A 13333-nucleotide genomic window follows, 5' to 3' on the forward strand; every position below is an offset into this window, starting at 1 on the left:
TTTGGTTTTCTTCAGTGTAATTAAATCTGGAAGATACCAAATCAACAGTTTGCCAGTATAGAGTGTTAGGCTTCCTGTTGCTACTTGTATAGCTCAATAGATTATGTGCAGTGTTCTGCACAAATACATTAAGACCTAAATACCTGAACATCTATTCATCTATATCAGATATAACTCCCTTCTTAGCCTAAATAATTAATATATGTTGCCTGAGTCATTAATGTGCCAGAACTGATAAACACTGGACAGTTGAGAGATAAGCTTAAGGAGCAGAAAGTTGACAGCAAACTGCCTCATTCCCCCCCACCCCGTCTCACTCCCTCAACAAGAACAAAAAAAGAAAGGAAAAAGAAAAAAGGCAATCAGTTGTTCAAACTACAATGGAGTGAGGATGGAGAGATGGAAAATAGGGAGTTAAACAACATCACAGAAGCATGGAATCACAGAATCCTAGAATCCCAGGTTGTAAGGAACCTCAAGGACCATCTCGTCCAGCATTTCTAAGCAAAGCATGAGTTAGACTGTAGAACAGCATAACCTTGGTTAAGGTAATGCCCAGCGCCCTGTCCGGCTGAATCTTAACAGTGTCCAATACTGGGGAGTCCACCACTTTCCTGGGAAATTATTCCAGTGGCTTTCTGTTCTCAGTGTGAAAATGAGACAAAATGAGACAAAAATGAGACAAAAGAGATGGAGAAACCTCAGGATCCTCCTACATAAATGGGAAGGTAGGTGGGAGGGCTGAAAAGAGGAGGACACAGAAAGGCAAAGGCGAAGCTGAGAAGGAGCTGGATTTCTTTGCCTAAGAGATTTTCTAGCCAGTGCTATGTCAATTTTGTGTAGTGCCAAAGACAACATAAACGGTAGAGAAAATCAGATCTGTAGTGGTCGAGGATGTAAAGAAACAGCCGATTGTATATTTAACAGGAAGTCAGGGAGATCAAAGAGTTCTCAAACTGGTTTTGTTTTTAAATGATACCCTGGCTTTATTTTGTTTAGATTGAGCTGGGGGCCTCTCTGAAGAGGATAAAAGGAGAACAGAAATGTGTAACAAAGACATTTCCCCTCTCCTTAATAGTCAAGGGAAGTTGACATCCCCATCAAGCAATAGCAGCATTATATGTACCGCTGCAAGAGAGGAAGCTATTTTATCCCTGGAAGGAAAAAGAGATGTTATCTTCTAGAAAAGAGGTGAAGTTCTGCAGAAATTCAGTGCTGTTAATAGACTGTTATGACAGTGTGCAATTTCATTTCCAGTGAACAATGCATGTCAGAGGCCTGAATGCTACAGCAGTTAACACAGATAAAACAGAAAACATGCTCTGCAAAGCCTACACTCTCTGGTAACGTATCACTCCAAACAGTCTTTTAATTTTAAGAGTTAAATTAGGTTTTGACTTTCAGCTATTTTCAGCTCAACGTGAAGGGATGGGTTTGCATTAATGGAAGTGGCAAAGTCTAGCCTGTAATGAATTAAGGTAGGATTAGCATCAGGCTCTGAAAAGAGAATTCTTTGAAAGATCTTCTGTAAAAGGGAACATTTTGTAACACTTCTGGAGCAGGCTTTGGGCACAAATGTTGCAAATAAATTAGGTGTCTGCTTGAATCTGCCTTTGTTCATCAAAACACTGAAACATCTTTATATTTTTTTTCCTGATTTAGAATGATTTGAGGGCATTCTGAAACACGTACTTGTTCTCAGGACATTAAGTTTACAATGTGCAGTCCGTGCTGTCCTTCAGTTTCATCCTCCTAGTGTGTGGGCAGCATTATGTAGCTAAAATCTTAACTTCCAGTTAAAACAGGATATTAAAGATGACAAATTAGAGGATACAAGAGGAAGAAGGGGTTGTGCCACGGGCAGCACATATGTCCTCTGCTTCAGAAAGAGGAACAAACAAGAGGCTGTTTCCCATTTCTGCAGCCAGGGCTGCTGTTAGGATCAGAGTCACAGCAGCCCCTGCCAGTGTTACTGCAGTTAAGGTGGTGCCAACCTTTCCATTAGAAACCTTATAGACACCATTCAATCACTTGGCATAGTTATATGGTTATAACTTGGTTACATAGTTATAACTTGGCACCATTCTATAACCTTATGGACACTATTCAATAAATACTTGCTTCAAGCTGAGACTTGGCATCGCAGATTACCAGTCCTTCAGCAGTTCTGAACACATTCCCTTTCTTCTGAGTCTTGAAAATGCCACAAGTATTTTAATGCAGAATATCTATGATTTAGAACATTCCCTTTTGGGTATTTCTGTCATTCCAAACCCACTTCATATCTCCAAATGAACTGTGACACCACCCTGCTCATCAGCACAGGGGAAAGCTGTATTCTTTAGGTGAAATCTTCAGCATATGACACTAAGCACAACATACAAATAAATTATGGTATGAATTATGGCCTCTCAGGTAGCTTCTAAATGCATATCTGTATTTTCCCTTTTGCTGTATCATGCAGCTGAGGTCCTCAGTGTGACCTGTAAGCCCTGTGTGCTCTCTTAGCATCATCTCCACCAACACTGGCCTACATTTTATCACTGTTCAGGCTATCAACTAAAACCTCTATTTCCACCAAAGCGCCCAGTTTGTTTTTATTCTGCTCACTGCTCATGGATGACTTCCCATTTAATATAACAGTTTTAGGGATGTAGGAGGCACCTACACTTCACTTGCTGGCAAGGATCTTCATCCCCATCCTTATCCAAACAACACAACTGTGCGGCTATGTTGCTGCCGAGGGCTGTGATTGTAACAGGATGGGGGAGTCATGCTGCAAGGCTCTATCTCCCAGCCACAGAAGAGGCAATGCCTGGGTGGGAGTGATGTGGGTTACCCCTCCTTCCCCATGGTATGCAGTCCTCATGTGAGAAGAGAGAGGCTGTGAAACCCCATCTTCCCTTCTCTAGCCACAGCTGTGGTTGACTTGATGAGTTTTTGTTCCCTTTTTTGGCATATGCTCCAACTTCAGCTTCACCACCCTTGCTCATAGGGATAAAGCTCTGCTTCAGCTCTCCACTCTCATTCCCATGGTGGCACGGAGAAGTGTTCAGAGGTGGTGAGTCAGGCAGCCCTTTCTCACCCACAGGCAGCTGCCTGTTGGGTTTGTGGTCTCTGCCGGCAAAACGCAAGGAACCTTCATTTCACTAACCTTAACTCAAGGCTCACAGTGTTCTCCATTTGACTGAGGTTGCCCTCAGTCCGTCCTTTTGTTTTCAAACCCTAAAGCCTCTTTAGTTTCAGGATTCCCCTAGCCTTTGACAGCAGCTGTTGCTGATCACCTGCAGATCACCCACTTTCCTCTTCAAAGCCGAGGCCATGAATGCTTTAGATACAGCCTCAGACACAGACAGCAGGCCCAGACCTGGTGAGAGGGCAGAGCGCGGGGCAGGGAGCCAGCAGGATTCCCCTGCTGCAGGAAAGAGACAGCTCGGCCCCGTGAGTCAGGGCCAGGCACCTGCAGAGCCAAGGCTGTGCTGAGCAGCACCCATCCCTCCTGAAAAGGGCATTTGTTTGAGCCAAGTGCTCAGCAAATCTCTTGCCTGTACCACAAACTGGCAAATGGCAGCTCATTTAGAACGTGCCCCATATCAGCTGGAGGGAGGGGATGTGAAATACGGCAACACTGGGAATCCTAGAATGGTTGGGGTTAGAATGGACCTTAAAGCTCATCCAGTTCCAATCCCCTGCCACGAGCATGGACACCTTCTGCTAGAGCAGGTTGCTTAAAGCCCTGTCCAACCTGTGGTAAATGCCACAGAAATGCTGTGAAAACCAGAACTACCCCCAATCTCTCTGAATAAAGGGAATTTTTCTGCTCTCAACAGAGAGGGGAAGAAATGACATTGCCTGTAGTAATGGTGTGCTGAAGGAGGAACTAACCTGGTTCACTCTGGTGTAACAGACAGCAGAAAGTTGCTGAGGTGTGGAGGACTCATGTGCTGCTCACACTGGCTCTTCTGGAACAGTATTCACCAAATCAGCACAGAAATATGTCTGGCACTCAGTCACTAACCCAAGATAACATAGCCCAGCAAGAATGTAGTCTTCAGCCTGACATTCCTTTGAAGATGCGCAGCATTCACGAATTCACTTGATTTTAATGAATAAAAGAGTAGATTGGGGCCCTAAACCACACAGTTGTACAGCTATGACACCTCTCAGAGGCTCTGAAGTAGCAATCCTTGCTGCCTGCTGCTTTCTTACTGCCTTCTCCCTACTCTCTCCGTCATGTGGCTGCCTGGGTGGAATTTCCCAGGGAATACACAGGCAGTTTGGCAGCTGCCCTTATGCCCGGGGCTACTGCACACCCAGGAGATCCTGCAGGCAGGCAGCAAGCCTGGTGCTTCTAGAAAGCATTGGACCAACCATGTGCACGATGCTCAGGCAGAGCAAACATGTGCCTGGAGTTTCCAGACCTCCTCTCCTCCTGCCACTGAAAGATCTGGGGTGGGGAGAACCCCACGATACCTTCCACCCTGATAACCAACCCTTGCAGGACCTGGCATAGTTTAATCTGGATCTCTCAGGGACCAGAATGTCATTGCAACAAGACCTGTGTGTAAGTCAGGAAGGGCAAATGAAGCCTGTGGTCTGGCTTGGGGTTTACGCCGGGACAAGGGAGGTGACAATCTGGTACACTCAGTAGTTTATCATTTCTGAAACAACACCTTACTATATCAGCTCGCCCTCCTTTGTCATCAGAGAAAAACTCACACTTTCCTAGCTGAAAGTTCAGTCTAAACAGAAATGTCACTGAAAGCCCAGCGAGACCTTTGGTTTTCTAGTTTCACTCTCCGGAGCTGTGGGGAAGATTATGCAACAGGAACACTGTGGTGAATCATCTTCTGGCATTGCAGTAAATTAGAAAACGCTTGCTGCGACGTTGTAGGGGTTCCTACCGTCTATTTGTGGTCTGATTTTTCTTTTCCAGTGGATCTCAGTGTCTTCAAATATCAGGTGGTTGCCTGATGCCTTTGTTGGAGCTAGGAAAAGGCTCCTGGGTAGGTGCTGCAGCTCAGCTTTGGAAGAAGAGAGTTGGGATGGCAGCTGTTGTAAGGAAATGATGCTAAAGGAATTCTGAATGTCCTTGCTCAGCAGTTTTTTCCCTGTGGATATTTCTTGCAGGTCTTTGAATCACTCGCTTTGTTTCTCTGCTGTAGCTCTTAACAACACACTAACCCATGAGGCACCACAGCACTAGGGGGGTCAAGGAGATTTTCCTCTAATGTTTGCTCTTGAAGCATAAAGCTTGGCAAGAGCTCAGAGACAGTTCTAAGAGAGTCTGAGCTTGTCAGAGGAAGGACAAATTGAATGTAAGAAAAATCATCAGTCAGGCTCATCCCTCCTTCCTTGCAGCTTGTGTTGTTTTCTGCTTCAAAATAAACGTGTGCTTGTCTTGGAGCATGAGAATTCACAAGCTGAGTCTTCCCTTTCCAAATTAAGGACAGAGATCTTTTGGGGAAGGAAACTGAAAGGTTAAGAGAAATATTAATATTGTGAGATTCAAAGTAAAACCGTGAGAACTGGAAACACTACAAAGGACATTTACCAGATGCTTGGTTAAGAGGTGTGATGCCATAAATAACCTCTACGTAAAGATGTGAGCCTGAGTCACCGTTTCATTTCTGGTTACTCCTTGTACCACTGTGAAGGGTTAGAAGGTGGAAAGTCCTGCAAACATCTAAAGCTAGATCAGAAATCCCACAAATGGACCCCCTGTTGTTAAGAAGTACAGTCCTGAGTTAGGGCAGTACTGAACTACACGGTATGTTCTGCTTGATGTAAACTTAAATTCCAGGCAAATAAAAAGGGGCATGAGCTTATTAGCTTGCTCTGTGTAGCACTTCATGTTCATTTCTTCCAAACAAGAAATTATGAACTTGTTTTGCCATGGAAATCAAATAAGGCATCAAAGCCCAATTTCCTTAGGACAGTATCTATCATTTTCTTTGAAGCAGACATTTTTATGACTAGCCATGTTAACAAATCCAAACTAAGTATCCAATCTGTCAAGGAGAAAAATAAGTTTCGAGTGAAAGTAAGTATTGCTCATTAAACTTTAATGGCAAGGCATTTAAAAGAAGAAAACCGTCCATTATTACGTTGGTGGAATAGTGTGTTGTCAGATTCTCCAGAGAGGATTTTTATCATGATGTTTAAATATATTATATTAGGGGATCACTGTTACTCTGTTCTCTAAACAAGACTTTTTAGACTAAAAGTTTATAAGTGATATATGTCTGCTTCTATTTCCTTAACTGCATAGCAATTAAAAAGAGCTGCTGGGTACTAATTCTACCTGTCCCAAAACGCGTGCATGGGCAGAGAGCTGTGCTGATGCAAAGCTGAACTAAGCAGCATGTATTAACATCAAGAGGAGAGCACAGAATGGTGCTGAGGGAATCTGCAGCATCAAGGATCTCTGTGATTAGTATCTGCCACTAGAAAAAGTGCCATTGGTAATGAATTTAGACCCGTGCTGGTAAATCCTGAACCTGGAGACCGTTTGCTTTTACCACATCTGAGTTTGTGTCCTGACTGATCTCTGGTTTGTGTCAGTTCACGCAGCCGAAGCGCGTTGCCAGCCGCCTGTTAAACACTAAGTAGGTCACCGTGAGGGTTGTAAGGAAGGCAAGAGCCACTCCCCTCCTGACATTTGAGGCTGGCTGCGGAAAGAGCCTTCTGGATAAGCCAGGCAGATCCCACTTAACTGGAACGCTCGCCTTGACATGGCACCATCCACCGGGTTTGAACTTCAGATATAACGTGCCCTCTTCCTCGACTTCCACTGCCTTTTTCAAGACAGACCTTGTTCTACATTTCCTTCGCTAACACATCACTTGAGGGATCACATCACACAGGTCCCTGACTCAAGTCATCCCTGCTTCTGCAAAAAAAGCTTTCCCCTTTAAAACCAGTTTATTTGTTAAAGATACATAGGAGTGATTCTGGCTTTCTTATAAACCACTTCCACTCCCAGAAATCCACCCTGAGAAATGAAAGAGCTACAAAGACATGCTCTAGCTTTCTCTCAGCACAGTCACATGCACGGCAGTGTATCTGCTGATGGATGCAGTGCTCAGCCCTATCTTCAGCCATCTCCACCTGGCAGCACAAGAGTGTGCAAACTCTTTGAACCAAAGATTACCACCTCTGCAATCTTTAATGATTTAATACCTTTAATATCACTGTCTCGTCTCACTTTCTTTAGTTGCAGAACAGTATGAGGTCACTGCAGTCTGCTTGAGTGAAATGCAGTTACTACAGTCGATGCTGTAGCTCAGCCTCGATGCTAAGGCTTGCTGCAATCATTGCCAGACTTTCATCACCTGAGTTGAACATTTCATCTCAAAGGCCTGCCATAGCCTCTGGTTTGCCTTGAGGTTTTATTCACTCTTTTGATTCAAATTAACTCAAGTGAAACCATTCAGCCATTTCTGAAATGAGGGCAGAGTAAAAGAGGTTCTTTTGCCTTTTTTACAACAACTCAGCGACATTTACTCTGAGAATCATCCTTTCTCTCCTGAAGAGAAGCCTGAAATCTGGCAAGGGAAGGGGGCTATTTCTGGGGAAAAAGAAAAATCACTTAAGTTTGCCGAATCACAAAACTATGAAGAACTGCAGCTTGGAAGTGCTCAAAAGGGACCTGGTGGATGCTCACCTGTGGTCCATGGTGGCCTGGTCTGGCAGAGCAGGTATTAGCCCAGCACTCATCAGAGCTGGCTTTGCCACTGCAGCTTATGGGTGCTGCAGACAGTGTGGATCCAATGGCCTTGTGTACTACACTTGGAGAGGAGCTGGAAGCTGTGGCAACCTGCAGAAGGAAGATGGGACAATGAAACTGGGAACAGATGCTAGTGCTGGAGAGAAGAGAGGGCAGAAATCTTGGCTGTGCATTAGAGCATGGAACAGGAGATACATGCGGAAGGGGAGTGGGGAGAAAGACAAAACTGGACATGAGTAGGAGTTGTGGAAGGAACCAGAGAAGACGCAAACCTGATTATCTGTTTGTGTTATTCTACTGTGGCCCCCACAAAACCATTTATTACAAATTATATTACTATATACTTGTTTTCCCCTCAGTTTCTACCAGCAGACAGGCAAGACCCTGCTAAGAGATGAATTAGGACTGCAGGGTGATGGAGGCTATAACCTGTTGCAGGAGGTGGGAAGCTTGTAGTGAATTACGGAGGAAATTAGAAAGAGAACCAGTTAATGCAGCTGAAAACTGACCTGGAAAAAATGCCAGCAAAATCCTTGCCTCTGCCACAGAATTGCTGAGCAGAATTGGGCAAGTCACTTCAATAAAATATTCCCAGATGGTCACTAAATATACATTCTCCATTCACCAAGTTCCTGACTCCCAACTAGATCTGAAGACGGTAGGGCTTCAAGAAGCTCCAGCACTGCATGAGACTACAATCACAGACGCATCATGTCCATAGCCAGAATTGGTGAATACTCTTGAACTTGATTTCTCTGCCTCAAATGTCATCTATAAATGCAGCATTATACCATTATACCACCCCCACATCTCACAGGGGAACAATGACAAATAAATTTGCTAATGCTTGTCATCAGTGCCCTGAGAGAGCTCATAAGGAAGTGAATAATTCTGTCTTCATGGCAGATTTGAATAGTGCGCAGTAAATAAGGCATGGGGCCACACATTGCACAACAAGGAAGAACAAGAGGTTGAATAATGGTTCACCAAGCAAGTTTGTACATGGAAAGAGACAGAAGCCCTATGAGGAAAACTGTGCAGTCATATGGTAGAAGATGACATAGTAACTTCAGGGCATATATGTTCGCATAGCCTTGGTGAGCAGCCTTCTTTCTTAGTGGCATTTCTTACCTTTTGAGCACTTCATCATCTTTTGAACGCATGATTTTGACACTTCAGTACCAAAATAAGCCCCCCCGTGAAAAAGAAGCATCATTCAAGACAGAGAGTAGATACCTTGTGTACATCGAAAAGGGTCAGGGGTCACTTTGGGCTGGAAAAGATTTCTTGCTTTTCTGTCTCTGCCTACAAATGGTTCCCTGCCCACACCTCTCCGAACTATTGTCTAGAGAGTTTCCTCTTCTCAGAGCTGCCACAAACCTGGGCAAAAGCTGCTGTGTTTGCCTGCACTCAAATCACCTTTCCTGGGACAGCAGCACATGTGGTGCTACACTTCTGCAGCTCCCATCAGTTTGAATGGATTTCAAAGTGCTCATCATCTGCCAGACTTGGACTTCTGGTACCAGTCAGTTGAATAACATAGAAGGATGAACAAGGCACGAATTGGAACTATTTATCTGTCACATATCTGGCAGCACAAGGGCTGTATTTGGGATTTGGGTGCTGAAGAATATGCTTTCCTACTCTGCTTTCCCTGGGGATATACACAGGGACTCCAGCCACCTGCACAGAAAATGTTGAAAATGAATCATTTTTAAAACAAGTGACCTTAATCCAGGGAGAACCTAGAACCTTGGACCTAGCTCAAGTTTCCCTTCGGGGGCTGCTCTAGTAATCTCCAGCTTATAAAGCTGAAGGCTGGGGGAATTGGAGAGGCTTGTGATCTTTATGCATGGCCTCTGCACAGCTGCACAGTAGCTTTTCCCTCCTGAGTCAGCCTTTAAATGGTCTTTATCAAGGCTGATGAACCTAAAATTAGATTTGCCAGCTCTAGGAGGCCTGGGAGCACATCTCCCTGTCCTTGCTCTGTCTCGAGGCTGTGTCTTTATTCAGCCAGTGGTGGTTGGAAACCAGAATTCTTGCTTATTTAGGAGCTGTGTGGACAGACATCCGGAAGGGAGCGTAATAAATGAGTTGGTTTGTGCTATGTTCAAGTCCACATTTCCACTGTCTCCAACAGGTTTTGGATCAGGCCCTAGATAGGAATAAGGGTAGTGGGAGAGAGTCTCATTAGCACAGAAGTGCCCTTACACTTGCAGTGAACGCCAGTAAATGATAATTTCCTGTCCTCTGCAGCCCTCTCTGTGTCATCTTTGCCAGCAAATCCCATGGGGAAGGGAGTGTCGCTTATTCTGTGTTTGTTTAGTGCCTAGTACAATGAGGCTCTCTTCCAGTTGGGGCCACTTGATGCTACCACAATGCAAATAATAATGATTCTAATAATAAAATGCAGACTTCAATGGGATGTGGGTCAAGCTACTCAGAAGCATTGGCCTTCCTTGCTGACTTGCTTCCTCCCACTTCCTTGCTTCCTCCTCCGGTAGGAGAGCACTTCTACATCATCAATTCCCAGGGGTGGTTGTCCTCACTGTTGTTTGGCTCTGCAGGAAGCACCATTGCTTAAGACACTTGGCCTTCATTTTCTTCTTTTGATTTTAATCCTTTTTCCACTGACGTGCTGCAGAAATTCTCTTTCCACACCCTTCGCTTCCCGGGAACATCTGCCTGCTTGGATCATCCTCCCGAGCACAGCACCACTTAGCTCACTGTGCTTGGGCACTGCATTAGCCGCAACTACGACTTTCTCCAGCCTGGAAGACATGGAAGAAGTAGAGCTACCACCCAGATACCTGGGAGGAGGCCAGCAGAGCCTGTGGTGGGGTTTCTCAGCAGAGGACAACAGCCCTGGGTATAGGGCTGGTGGGCAAGGGCTGGGGTAGGTTCTCCCACAGCACATTGTGGATGGGGTGCAGCCAGTTTAGGTTTGTGGACCAGGGCTGGTTTCAATTTGGTTTTTCACAGAGCACTTCATTGACAAAAATGGTTCTTGGGTAAAGTGCTGCTTTGTTTTGGTTGGAATTCTCCAAGTTTTTGGACAAAAATACACACAAAGGTTTTGATTTTCTGTCACTTCATCCACGCCTCTATTGGAAAAAAGGAAGCTGAGGGAAAAAAATGGGCAAGTAAATACATTTGAGACCTCAATAAAAGGATACAATAATCAAGGAACGAAATCTGTGCAAAAACTTTAACTGAACAACCATTTTTGCAGAGAATATATTTAACATTTTCCAACCAGCTTTACCAGTGACCTGTAATTAAAGAGGAGTCCAAGCCACAGAGTTCAGAACCAGACTTTCCCAGAATTTATGGGTGTGCACGTCTGGGTTTGGTTCAGCCCAGTACGAAGCATGCCAGGAGCTGAGATCCAGGTCCCACCTCTCCTGAGGCTGGACAGAGATGGTTTGGAGCACCAAGCTGGGAGCATTCCCTGCTATAATACAATCAATGAATAGTAATTGCAAATCGTAACGCTTTCAAAATTCAAGCCAACTATAGAAAAAAACCAAGAGTGAAAGAAAAGAGAGGTAAGGAGAGAAAGAAGGGTCTTAGCTCTCCTTGCGCTTGGTGCAGTGGGGAAGCATTTGTGACACCCTCAAGGTATGTATTTCTCTGCTGGATATTACGGGACAGGTTTCCAAGTGAGCTCCACATCTTGGATGCTGACCTCCCTAGCAAATCTGGCCCTGCCAGTTGCTGTCAAGATCCTGAAACACTGGCTGGGGGCGACTCTGAAAGCATGGCCACACCTGCCCTGGATCTCAGCCTCAAACAGCTTTAGATTGGCACCATTTCAGCATTGTTTGTAATCCCTCCTGCCAGGTGTTGTTTGTGGAAACACGCTGTCCTCCCCACAGCGCTTATGTCTTAGAACAACTTCATCTCGTGCTTTGGACCCAAACCAAGGTGCCATTCCTACAGGCTGATAAAGAATGCTTGTTTTGTTTTCTTGGTGTGACTATGCTGGGTGGTTTGAAAGGGATTCTGGGGTCTGATGAAAGCAGGTTACCTGTCTTGCTCCTTGTTGAGACTGGCTGGGGCAAGCTGCCAGCAACAGCTGGTTCTTAATTGCATAGACACTTATCTTGTTCTGACACCACATGCAAACATGAATGTTTTGCTGTGGATATGAATTTGGAGGTTGACTCGATGGGCTTTCAAAAGCCATAGGAGTATTCTGGTGCGTCAGAAGAGGCAGATGGAGGGAAACAGTGCACCGAGGAGGACTACCAGGAGACATGATCTGCACCAGCTAATCATTAGCTTTGGGGAATTCCTCTTTTCTGACCAGTTCAAGAAAGAGCAGAATCAAAGATATCTTAGTTTGTAAATCAAATGCTGTGAGAATCTTACACTGAGCAGTGCTGGCCAAACTTCTTCACCCACACGGTTCTCTCTGTTGACATTAGGGCTTCCTCCTGAACTACCTGGCCTTGGCCAGCCCGTCAGCATCTGCTCTTGCTTGAGTCACTGGTTATTTGAGCCCAGGACATGTCTTTGTCAAGGCAACAGGGGTTTCTGCAAACCCTGTGCAGGCGACCTGCTGCCCACGCCTGCTCCAATACCCATCTCTAATTTTCCACCCGAGGAAGGCCGGCTGTGTGTTTGGGCGGGAGCGTTTCCCAAGGTTCCAGCTCTGCCTGGCTCCCAGTGAGGGGTTTATTTTTGGTGTGAATCCCTAAAGCCAAAACCCTTCTCCTCCCTTTGCTCTGACCGCCAGTGCTGGGAGGCTCCGGTAAACACCGTCTGAGGAGGGAGCAGATAGGGAGGACGAGCCGGGAGCAGGGCTCCTGCTGCAAGGAGGGGCTGCAGGGATGGGTATGATACATCCCCGTTGGTGTTACTATGATTTATAATTAAGGTTTCCCTGGTGTAGACATGAGATCACCAGGAAAGGGGACCTTGAAATATCTCTGGTTCTTGTTCGAGGCATGACATTTAAGATTGCCCCTACTAAAGAGAGTCCTTGAACAGAAAACAGCAGCTGGAGTAGTCAGTGTTGGTCATCGGCTGTCTGTCTACTTCTCGCTCATCCTCAGTCCCATGAGAAATCCTATGGAATTTAACAGGCTTAACCAATATCTTCCAGAAAGATTAAATTGAGTCATTGCTCTAAAAATACCCCTCCAGTGAATGGGAGCGATCGTTCCAAAGCTTCCTTTCAAAAATCTGTGGTGGGTTAAACCTTCTGCACTACTTTAAATGGACAGTTCAAAGGATTCATAAACAAAGGTCTGCTCTGCTCTGGGAACTGCCCCTGCCACAGCTTCCCTGCTTGGGAGAATGGGTTTTCGCCACACTTACGTCCAGCCAAAGCCCCACCACGGCGCTCTTGCCATCAGGCCAAGAAGGACTTTTGGTGCCACACCTTATGGTGTTCCTGTATAAGGGAACATTTCCTTTACCAGCACAAACTCTTTCCACCACAGGAGTTTGCTTGAACAAACTGGAAGCCACTGCTAGTGAGGACAAGACCTCAGTGAGTTTGAAGCTTTGTTTAAGACCAGAAGTATAATACAAGGAGTAGAAAAAGGTGCTGCTAGCTGATGCAGTGAGTTCCCTTGTGAACACAGGCCATTGAGA

The sequence above is a fragment of the Lathamus discolor genome, chromosome 8, assembly GCF_037157495.1.
Source record: "Lathamus discolor isolate bLatDis1 chromosome 8, bLatDis1.hap1, whole genome shotgun sequence".
Lineage (NCBI taxonomy): Eukaryota > Metazoa > Chordata > Aves > Psittaciformes > Psittacidae > Lathamus > Lathamus discolor.